We start from the raw sequence: 12,452 nt of genomic DNA on the forward strand, positions 1-12,452 counted from the left end.
CGGGTCTCCGATGTTCCGCAGGCTGCCCCGATCGGGCTGGAGCGTGCAGTTCGGTAAGAATCCAGGGGGTACATACCAAGCTTTGTTGGATACCGGCTGTAACCAGACCACCATCCACCAGCGCTTGGTTCAACCCGAGGCTTTGGGCTCAGCTAAACTGGTGAGGGTAAGGTGTGTGCACGGGGATGTTCACAAATATCCCGTGGTGACTCTGGCGATCAAATTCAGGGAGAAAAACATAGTGTAGAGGCAGCGGTTAGTCCCGCCTCACCCATCCGCTAATTTTGGAGTGCGGATTGGCGAATTTTAGAAAATTATTGGAGGGGTTTGTGCGGATGGGTCCTGCATGGAAGTGAAGGGGTGTGTGATGTGCGATGCTTTGGCGGGGAGGCGGGCGGGGCCATCCTCGGCTGCTCGAATGGCGTGGGAAGGGGCGAGGTGGGCGCTCCTCCTCTCGGGAATTCTCGGAGGGACTTCCCCTTGGAGCAGTCGCGAGATGAAACCCTTAAGCACGCTTTTGACCAAGTGAGAGTAATCGATGGTCAACAACTCCGGCCGGGTGTCGCCGTTTCATATCCGTATTTTTAAGCTATTAAAGATCAGCTATACAGGGTGGCGCGGGGCGCCCAAACAAAGGAGGAAATAGCGCAATTATTGATTCCGCGGGCAGCCGGAAATGGTTTTCCAGGCGGCTCACTATATCCTATGGCCGGTCACCTAGGGAGCGGAAAACACTTCTCCGTCTAATAGCCCGTTTCTATTGGCGGGCATTGGCGGTGGCGTCCGCAGGTGGTGTCGCGGCGTGCCGTGAATGTCAGCTGGTAAACCCACCGGCCACCCCAAAAGCGCCATTACGCCCTCTACCATTAGTCGAGGTCCCCTTGAAAGAATTGGGATGGACCTCGTCGGGCCATTAGAGCGGTCAGCACGCGGACATACGCCGTGTTAGTCCTAGTGGATTACGCGACGCGATATCCGGAAGCAGTGCCTCTGAGCAACATCTCCGCGCGCAGTGTTGCAGGGGCACTCTTCAAGATAATCTCCGGGTGGGGATTCGAAAGAAATCCTCACCGATCAAGGCACAACTTTTATGTCACGAACACTCGCGAACTTTCACGAGCTCTTGGGCATCAAATCGATTCAGCACTAGCGTTTACCATCCTCAGACAGATGGACTGGTGGAGCGGTTTAATAGAACGCTCAAGAACATGATTCAGTAAATTCAGTACACGATGGCGCTAGAAATTGGGATAAGTGGCTAGACCCCCTGTTGTTTCGTGATGCGAGAGGTCCGCAAGCCTCCACCGGGTTCTCCCGTTTGAGCTGCTGTACGGGCGGCGCCCAGCGGTGTCCTTGACGTCATCCATGAAGCATGGGAGGAGGACCTTCTAACAGTAAAAATGAAATTCAATTAGTTCTTGATCTTAGAGCAAAACTCCACACACTGGGGCGACTAACACAGGAGAGTTTGCTCCAAGCTCAAGAACGCCAACGCCGGCTGTATGACAGGGGTGCTTTCGGCTCACGGAATTTGCACGGGAGACAAGGTACTCGTATTACTCCCAACATCGAGCTCTAAATTACTCGCCAAGTGGCAAGGACCCTTTGAGGTCACCACGGCGAGTGGGGATCTCGATTATGAGGTTATGCGTACCGATAGAGGCGGCGTCAAATTTATCACCTCAACCTCCTGAAATTATGGAGGAGGAGGCGGCCTCTGTGGCGTTAGCCCACGGTAGTGCGGAGAGGGCGGAGCTCGGACCGGAGATAAACAAAGACTACAATCTCAACACTCCGGTCACTTGTGGAGACCAACTCTCACCGCGGCAGCTCACAGAGGTTTCTGAGTTACAAAAAGAGTTCTGCGGACGTGTTTTCCCTCTCCGGGCAGTACAAACCTCATACAGCACCACATCGAGACCGAGCGGGCGCGGTGGTGCGTTGCCGCCCTATCAGCTACCTGAACATAGAAAGAAAATAGTTCGGGAAGAATTAGATGCAATGCTTGATATGGGCGTAATAGAGGAATCCCACAGTGATTGGTCCAGCCCGGTTGTTCTTGTTCCCAAGAGTGATGGGTCTGTTCGGTTCTGTGTGGATTACAGAAAAGTCAACGCGGTCTCTAAATTTGGCGCGTACCCAATGCCCCGTGTTGATGAACTGCTCGATCGGTTAGGTACTGCTCGATTTTACTCGACCCTGGATTTAACAAAGGGTTATTGGCAGATCCCTTGACACCAATGTCCCGCGAGAAAACAGCCTTCACCACGCCGTTTGGATTACACCAATTTGTAACACTTCCTTTCGGTTTGTTTGGGGCACCAGCCACGTTTCAGCGACTCATGGATCGGATCCTCAGACCGCACACAGCGTGCGCCGCTGCCTATTTAGATGACATCATCATTTATAGCAATGATTGGCAGCGGCACATGCAACATCTGAGGGCCGTCCTGAGATCGCTGCGGCGGCGGGGCTCACAGCAAACCCTAAGAAGTCTTGCGGTTGGAGCGTGGAGGTACGGTATCTGGGGTTCCACTTGGGTCATGGCCAGGTGCGTCCCCAAATTGATAAGACACGGCGATTGCGACTTGCCCTAGACCCAAGACCAAAAAGGGGGTGAGGCAGTTCCTGGGGCTGGCTGGCTATTACAGAAGATTTGTACCTAATTATTCGGACGTCACCAGCCCGCTGACTGACCTCACTAAAAAGGGGGCTCCAGATCCGGTCCAATGGTCAGATTAAAGCTGCACTTTGTGGGGGGCCGCTTTTGCATGCACCTGACTTCTCTCTCCCCTTTGTATTGCAGACGGACGCTTCAGACAGAGGGCTGGGGGCCGTACTCTCGCAGCTGGTGGAGGGGGAGGAGCGCCTGGTGCTGTACATTAGCCGGAAGCTCTCCTTAAGGGAGACTAAGTACAGCACCGTGGAGAAGGAGTGTCTGGCCATCAAGTGGGCGGTCCTCACCCTCCGATACTACCTGCTGGGGCGGGCCTTCACCCTCTGTTCGGACCATGCCCCACTCCAGTGGCTCCACCTCATGAAGGATACTAACGCCCGGATCACCCGTTGGTATCTGGCCCTCCAGCCTTTTAAGTTCAAGGTGGTCCACAGACCGGGGTGCAGATGGCTGCCGCCGACTTCCTCTCCAGAAATGGGGAGTGGTAGGCAGGCGGATGACGCCCGGCCTGAGTCGGGCGGTGGGGGTATGTGGCAGCGGGGCGTGGTCAAGCGCCCGTCTGGAGAGAAAAGCGGTAAGGGCTCACACCTGGGCTAAATTATGTCTAACACCTGTCTCTAATTGCAGTAGAGTGAGGAGAGCGGTTAAAATGCCAGCAGCCACAGAGGAGAGGGAGAGAGAACCCGTTGCCAACACAGAAAAGAGATACCCACATTTAAACTGGAGAAAAGAATTAAAAGAATCTTACCTTTGAAGCCAACGCTGTTTCCCGTGTCTTCCTTGACAAGAACCCTCACAATAATATTTACGGTCATTTTACCATGGCACAACACACATCTGAGTAAGCTTAGCAGGGTTCTTTGGGCACATTGGTTTTGTGTGACCCTCCTGGCCACACAGGTAGCAAATAGGCACTCTACTATACCTTGGTGTATTTGTTGGCTGGTTCTCCCTCATGGCAGCCTTACCCACACCTGTTGTTGCCCTCTGATGGTATTGAGTGGATGTGGGCCTGCGGGTGTCTTTTGTAGCCTTCCAGGTGGAGTAGCTCCATGGTTGTCCTTTCCTTCTTGCAGCCACAAACACATCAGACAGTGAAGCCGCCTCTGCAGCTGTTGAGGGATCGTGTTCCCTGATCCATACCTGCAGCTCAGGAGATAGCATCCGCAAATACTGTTCCAAGATTATAATTTCACCAATAGCTTTAACAGTTTTACCTTTTGGTTGGATCCACTTCCCATAAAGCTCCTTCAGTCTTACATACAGCTCCTTGGGACTTTCTCCAGGATCAACATCTGTTGAACGGAATCTCTGTCTGTAGGTCTCTGGATTAATGTCATATTTCTTAAGAATGGCATCTTTAACACAGTCATAATCATGTGCATCATCTAAATCCATATTCACATAGGCCCCTCTAGCCTTACCAGTAAGCAGTGGAATAAGGCGGAAAACCCAGTCAGACTTAGGCCACCAACATGCTGCTGCAATCCTCTCAAAAGTTACAAGAAAGTGTTCAATATCATCATGCTCTGTTAATTTCTCTAATCTGGGCTCTGGGGGGAACCGAAACTGACCTGATGAGGCAGTAGATGGAACACCCTCTGGTGCCAGCTCTGTTTGTACTTGGGGCCCAGGTTCATCTGAGCCCAGATCGGTTGAGATGTTCTCTGGGATCGGGGAAGTGCGAGCTTGCACCTCGAGCTGCAGCAGTTGGAACTGATGTTGAAGTGTCCTAAACCGCTGCTCCTGTCGTGCAGACTCTTCCCTCAGTCGAGCATCACGAGCCTCTTGCTGGCCCATGTGGGCACGGAGAACGCTGGCCAAGTCCAGCCTCGTCGGATCTCTGCTTTCTTTACCCTCAGTGCCTGTGACTCCTCCTGAAGCTCCAGTGTCCGTGTCATCTACTTGCTCCTCTTGTCCAGTCTGTGGTTCCTGAGACTCCCCATGATTTCCTCTTCCACTCCGTCCTGCACGCTACATTGCTCAAAAAGTAATGGAGAGTTGAGAGAAAAATTTTTTTAATAAAAAATAATACTCCTCAACTGGCTGATCCCACCACTGCCACCATATGTGAGGGACCAAGCTGGCAGGCATGAGGAGTCAGAAAATATATTTCCACAAATATAAGATTTTATTTACTAAACAAAAAAAACTACCATTTACACAAAAAAATAGGAAGTTCCTAACAAAACAGAACCTCACTAACAAAACAGAACCTCTAGACTGAGACATGGGGGAAACTTAAATAGTGGCTGATCAGGCCATTCTGACACAAAAGAGGGGTAGACAAACACATAATATATAAACAAATCACCATACCTACAAACCCCATTAAGACAATGCTACCTAATACAAACTAAGGATAATCCATCAAATAATTATAACAACAAAAAATAACTAGCAAAGAAAAGCACACAACCCAAAATAGATAACTCTGCAACCCCCATGATATTGGAGAACATGGTGCAGTCCAATTATCCATCCCCTATTTAAACAGTTTGGATTTAGTTGGAAGTCCTTTTGTGATCCAGCCAGAGACACCCAGCAGCAACTCCCCAGGAACTGATAACTCAAGAAAAAGAAAAGTATTCATGTCACAGAATGCAACTTAAATATAATGAACCTGAAACTAGCCAAATTGACAGTTAACTAAATGTGTGCACCCAAATAGATAACCAATGTCAAATAACTAATAAAACGGTTTTAAAACTAAAATCGTTGTGTCCAGTTATTTATTTTGCATTATGTAATGTGAAAAGAAAGAGTTACCACCGTGAGTTATTTCTTCCATGTGTGGCTGCTAGTACAGCCATCACAAGAACAATTTTGCTTTCAGCGGCTCTATATGGAGTTAGGATGAAAATATGGTGCATTTCGGACTTTTCTGAGACCAGTGCGGACCGACAGCACACCAGAGGCTAAGTCATTCACTAAATAGGGAGATGATGTTTGGATCACTCAACATGTTTGGCAGACATGTGACAATGGTAATTAGTACATAATGTAGATTTATAATTTAAAAAAATCTACCCTCTGCAGTCAGCCTTTACCCTCATGGAGGCATAATTAGCCTAATACGGGACCGGGTGCGTAGGATCACGACCCGGGCCCGCCCTCCACCCTGCCACATTCCTCCCTCGTTCTCTCAGGCTGGGGAGCCCCCGGCCTGACGTGCACCCCCCCCCCCTCTTTCCCTGGGGGAGGGCGTGCTTTACGTCTAGTCTGCTGGCGGGTCATCCCCATCTACCTGGACGAGGGAGGGGACAAGGGGAGGGAAACAGAAATGATTAAAATGGGGGGGTTACTTTCTGTAACAATGTAGTACCCCCCAAAAAAAACACTGTAAAATTTAAAAAATGAAAAGGACAATGCAGAGCGACAGTGAGAGAGAGAGGAGAGAGAGATGAAGAAAAAAAAAACTCTTACTCGCCAGTTCTCCGATACGCCGCAGCTTGTTCCTCGGCCAGTCCTCCACCCTCTATCGGACGACAGCTGCGCCTCTCCAGGTGGATCCGAGGCAGTCATCCAGCCCCTGGCGGACGGAACACCCTGCCGCGTTCTCTGGGAACAGAAGGGGTATCCCCCGCCCCTGGCAGCGGTTCTCTCGCTCCAGGCGGTCGCCAGTGAGCCCCTACCCGCTCGCGGTCAGAGTTCTTAAACTCCGCCGCGTTTCAGCGGCCGGTAGGCGACTCCTGCTCCCCTGGCAGCCTTCTCCCCTCGTGGTTGGCGGCCATCGTCCTCGTTCAGGCGGCTGGGCTCCTCGTCCCCCTCCAGATGGCCGCGGCTGCTCCGTTGGGGTGGACGGTGGTGGCGAGAACTCTACTACGGCGTATCCCTCCTCCTTCCTGGGCTTCGGCACCAGTGTAACACAGTTAAAGGATGGGCAAGGAGGAGGCGAGAACCGGCTTGTCAACATAAATAATAGTTTAATGATAAACTCAAAAGAAGACACAAACATAAACACACATGACGGACATGTCCGTGAACGATCTCTCTCTCCCGCACGGCCCTCTGCAGTCAGCCTTTAACCCTCACGGAGGCATAATTAGCCTGATACGGGACCGGGTGCGTAGGATCACGACCCGGCCCCGCCCTCTGCCCTGCCACATTATAATTATATTTTACAGTTTTTCTCAATCGCTTTGGCACAATTCTCCAATGAGAATGAGAATGATTTGTTCAAAACATTAAGCTCAAATCCCTGAACAATTATTTTCTTGTTCACACCAGGTTTGAATTTCTTGAATTTTCTCAATCGATTTTACTCATTTCTCCAACTGCAGAACACTGCTTTAACAACAATTAACACAGCCATCTGAACACTTTGTAATTGTCCTAAACAAATTGTACATTTTTATTGATTTTCATCATTTTCTCAAAAGACTACACACAAATTTCTCTGATCCAAGATTCATGCTTTTAAAACAGTTAATACAAACAACTAAAATAAGAGGTCAAATTCTCAAATGCACATGCCAGGTTGTCAAATCCCTTTATATTGATATCTGCTGTGTTAGTAATGCACACAGCAAAGCAAATGCATTTAATACATTTTTCACACAACTACCATGACTTTGCCATCAATTAAAGGGGTTGTAACGTAGTTCAAATGGAAAGGAGGAGGCGAGAACAGGCTTGATAATGTAAACAATATTTTAATTATAAACTTAAAAGACAAGCCTTTATCCCTCTCGGAGGATTGATTAGCCTGATAAGGGACCGGGTGTGTATGATCATGACCCAGCACCGCCCTGCCACAGGGGTCAAATACGAAAATTCAGAGCAAGCAAACAATGAAGAAGAAGAAGAAGAAGAGGAGGAGGAGGAGGAAGAAGAAGAGGGCAAACTGAGAAGAAGTAGAGATTTTTTCAACTCTTACAGGGGAGAGCATTGAAGGATTTGAGGAAAGACCAAATGGAGATGCAGTAATGATGGTGAGCAGAGAAAAAGAGGACAGCAGGGTGGAAGAGTAGAGTAAAGAAGACACAGATGAGACTCAAATGATCTGAGAGTCGCTCTTATTGATCATGCTATGAATCACAGTCTCTCTGAGACACAAAGACTTCAGTCTAATGTGAGCAGATCTACAGTGACTTCAGACTACAGTTTTTCTTGACCGATTTTACGCATATCTCCAAACTCGGGTCACTGCTTTCAAAACAATTAACACAGCCATCTGCAAACTTTGTAATTGTCCTAAACAGATTGTGTATGATTCTTTATTTTCCTCATTTTCTCGAAACACTACATACACATTTCTCTGATCCAAAACTCATGCTTTCAAAACAGTTAACACAGACAACTATATTAAAGTCATATTCTCAAACGCACATGGCAGGTTGCCAAATCCCTTCATATTAATGTCGGCTGTTTTAGTACAGCAAGAAAATGCAATTTACTAAACGTTTCACACAATTATCATGAATGCTATCAATAAAAGGGGTAAAATATGATCATTCACAGCAAACAAACAATGAGGAAGAAGAAGAAGAAGAGGTGGAGTGGGTAAAGAAAGAGAAAATCTGAGGAAGAAGTGATGAGAAAAAGGTCTTTACTGTGGATTTTTATGATTAATGTGTTAATTCAATAGAAGAGTTGTGTGTCTATAGCTGAACATGTTATGAATTTAATAGAGAACACATCTATTGTTTTGATATTAGTATTTAGTTTAAATAAACGCATTTTCAGAAAAGAATACAGTTCTTCATTATGCAGTGAAATGTAAGTGTTCTGCAAAATTAAGCATCTGTTTTGTCGGCTGTGGGAATTGTTTTGAGAGCATTTATTATAGTTTGGAGAAATGTGTAAAATCGACTGAGAAAAACTGTAAGCAAATTGCATGTGTTTTGGCACATGACACAATTTGCACAATAATTAAATGCGCATGGCTTACTAATCAAAACTGATAAATTGATTTTCAGTGAAATTGACATCTACACAACTTCATAACATTCTTTAATCATGTGAGCCATCACATGCAAAATGATCCATTCAATTATCAAATTCAGTCAGACATACATGTATATTCCATAAATATCTATGGCATGGAATGTTTGCTCACAAGTCTGCTCACAATCCATCACATTGTTGTTTCAGTGTGCTAACACGGCAACCTCCACCACCCCACCACGACCAGTTGAGCCCTGTCCGGGGGTAGGCTCCTTGCCCCTGCCTCCTATCTCCGGCAGGACATGACGGTTCCGGGTACAACTCCCTCGGACCGCCGGACGGGGCCTATGCCTGTTTTACATTTATCAAATAAATGGCATCTTAAACTTCACTCAAGCCTGCGTGTCTTCCTGATAGAACTTTACATTTGTATGACTTTAAATGTAAGAAATGTGTAAAAATGGACATGCAATTGTGAATTTTCTGTTTGCATGCTACAAAAATAAATGTACTGTATACATACAAATGTGCATATCCTTTTTCTGTTTACTACAGTATTGTACAGTATTGACTTTCCCAGTAAACTTTTACCTACTGTTGAAATCAGTCTTTAAAATGCTCTGTGTGATACACAGTAGCATTCAGCTAGACAAAACTGAAATTCTTGTATAGTACACTTAAGCAGTCTGTGTCAACAAAAATGAAATTTGTAAATAACAAACATTTCCAGGATTGACTGCCATGGTGATAAAACATCTAAACATTTTGAGAAGTACGGCTCACACGAGGACAAAAAAGCTTTTCATTTTGGTGGCATCGGCCAATTTACTGACACAATAAAATGGTAAATAGTCTGCACTTATATAGCGCCTTTTAAACCTTAGTGGTATTCACAGCACTTTACACTGCATCTCATTCACCCATTCACACACACACACTAACACACCAATGATGGCAGAGCTGTCATGCAAGGCGCTAGCCTGCCATTGGGAGCCACTGGGTTCAGTGTCTTGCCCAAGGACATTTCGGCATGTGGAGTCGTGTGGGCTGGGAATCGAATTCCCTGCGATTAGTGGACAACCCCCTCTACCACCTGAGCCACAGCCGCCACAATAACTAGGTTTTGAAGCATGAATTATATGTTTTGGGTGAGTTCCTACATTTTGCAGACATGCAATAGAGTTGTGATGTCCCATAAAACAGTTGTGACAATTGCACTTACAGTTTAGGGAATGTTAAGATTGTTTCAACAAATTAGCCAAAGTGATTGAGAAAAAGTGTAACATGGTTGTCATTGATTGGATGATGACGCTGGCAATTAATTTGAATTACAATTATTTATGCTAATTTCTGATGTAATATCTGGAACGTCTCAAAAACGTGAATAACCAACACTCCTGGAAACATAAACAATTTGATGAAGAAAAAAAGACTTTCTATAGCTTGGTACCATTTACAATTTCACAACTTAGTCCCACTGTCCATAAATTTTTAGGAAAACTATTTACTCTAGAAATTATTTGCTTGTTTATTAGGTGCAAGTACAACTTTACTTTAGGAGGTTAAGGTGCTATTTCTACTTGATCGGACACTTGATTTCTCTTGATGGTTGATTTAGTCATAATATTTGTATTTATTTACATTAATATACAGTATATTCCCTGGGAATCAAACCCATAACCTTGGGAGTGCAAGCACCAGTTGTGCTACAGGAACCTTCAATACATTATTGTCAGTAGTTCAGCCAACAAGTTCAGCTGCTTGGGTTTGAGTATGTAATGTACGACAATAATCCTCAGGGTCATAAAAACATTTATTTACCAAGATTGGTAATATTTCAACATGTCCTGCCAAAGCCTGTACTCCTTTAAGGCCAAAGACAACCCAATTAAAGCTGTCAAATGTTATGCCATTCAGTACAAGCATGAGTTCTGGGCAGCGGGACTCTGTAAAATGATCAGTAGGGAAGATATTGACTTTTTGATGATTTATATTAATATTTCTATTGACGCTCCAGTGATAATATAAGCTGCATAAGAAAACAATTCATTATGTATGGAAAATGGCAAACTCTTTCTCAAGTGCCAAAATAAATTTCCATATATGCTGTGGAAAGTCCCTTGCATGCTATTTGACATTTAAAGCACATTTTGCATAATTTTTATAAAATTTCTCCCAATTCTTGTTTTATAAGGTGTTGTTCAATGTAATCAGACTGTTCTCTACTGATACGCCTGTCCTTAAGACTTCATAAAAAACTTGGCCACTCGGCAAAGAAATGGCTTGATTTGTGAGTGAGAAATGAAATTTTACACAAAAAAGCAACCAAGAACATGTTTCTTTTTGTTTGTTTGAAAATAACAACAGGCGGCAATCCAGCTGCGATTTATAACAAAGTCATTTCATTTTTAATGAATTTCTCACAGTATAACACATGCCTCAGCACATAATAAATGATCAAAATAAATGCATTTAAATATAAATCAGATTTAACCAATGCACTAACTTTAAAGGAAAAGTTGACCCTTAAAAATTTTAATTGGGTCATTATCTACTCACCTTCATGTTGTTCCAAAAGCAAATGGGATTTTAGAGCTTCAGCCGAGAAGATTATTAGTGAATAATGACTTACTCACATAACGCTATTGCTTCAGAAGACTTGAAATATAAATACAAATGTCCCAAGAGCTCATTTTACGGTGTTCTTTTAACCTCTTCCAAACCGCACACTTCTGCACTATTCTTTTATTTTGTATTTTTGTAGTGTAGCTAGTGTGAGCAATACATTTACACTAAAAATGCAGCAAAAAGAAGTGTACTTTAAGTACCCGGATGATGCACATTTTCAGTTATCGAAATGGAGTGTGGAATGTTGGACACTTCGTGCACTTAGCACTTGCAGCTTGCCCTGGATAGCGGAAGGAGCGGAGTTAACAAAACGTTGTAAATAATGAAGAATGAAGAAGCTAGCAAAATCTCAGTGGATACAGCTCCTTACAAATGTGAGTTAAATGCTTTACCATCACCCCAGGCTGTGTGAAGATGTACGTTGTTTAAGATACAAGTATTGAACAGAGGTTGGCTAATGCGCTAAAGCTAGCGGCAACACATCACTTGCGCTTGAAACGTCATTCCATCTGCTGTTAAACGGTGAATGCTTCTGTGTAGTAAAATACCGTTAATTGTTCCTTTTGGGATGGTACACTTTGAAAATTCATACACAACATGGCTGAGTGCACAGTGTATATTGTAAGTGCATAGTGTATAGTCTGTCATTTGGAAAAGAGTAAAATGAAGTTTCTTAAAAATGTCTCCTTTTGTGTTCCACTAAACAACATGTAACTTACGTATTTCGAACGACATGAGGGTGAGCAATTAATGACATACTGTAATTTTCATTTTTTTGAACTGTTTCTTCAAAGATAAAGTGTGTAATTTCTGCACCACTAACATCACCAACAAAAATAGCAAAAATAACAACTGGTTTAGAACAGATTCCAGAAAACTCTGTCATGTTCCATTGGTTGTCATTGTGTTAATTCTTTAGGTGAAATCCACCGACAAACGGCTTACTGTATTTATAGCTGACTCTGCGTATTAAAGTGGGATAGAAGAAAGAACTTTAACACTAAAAAAGCAACACACATACATTTTTGTTTTTACTGAAAATTTTAAATGTTGCGTTTAGCCTCCACATTCCTCCGATTCTCTATGAACACGTCCTGTAATCCCAATCCCATCCACTCCTACAGGCCTCCATTCATACTCACGTTAAATATTTTTTATACTGCCATCTGCCTAAAATAAATCTCTGCAATAATAATATCCCGTCCAGCAACATCAAGACGTGGTGTCTGGCCAATCCTAACACAATGAATTCCAGCAG

Source organism: Xyrauchen texanus, chromosome 27 (genome assembly GCF_025860055.1).
Source record: "Xyrauchen texanus isolate HMW12.3.18 chromosome 27, RBS_HiC_50CHRs, whole genome shotgun sequence".
Taxonomy (NCBI): Eukaryota; Metazoa; Chordata; class Actinopteri; order Cypriniformes; family Catostomidae; genus Xyrauchen; species Xyrauchen texanus.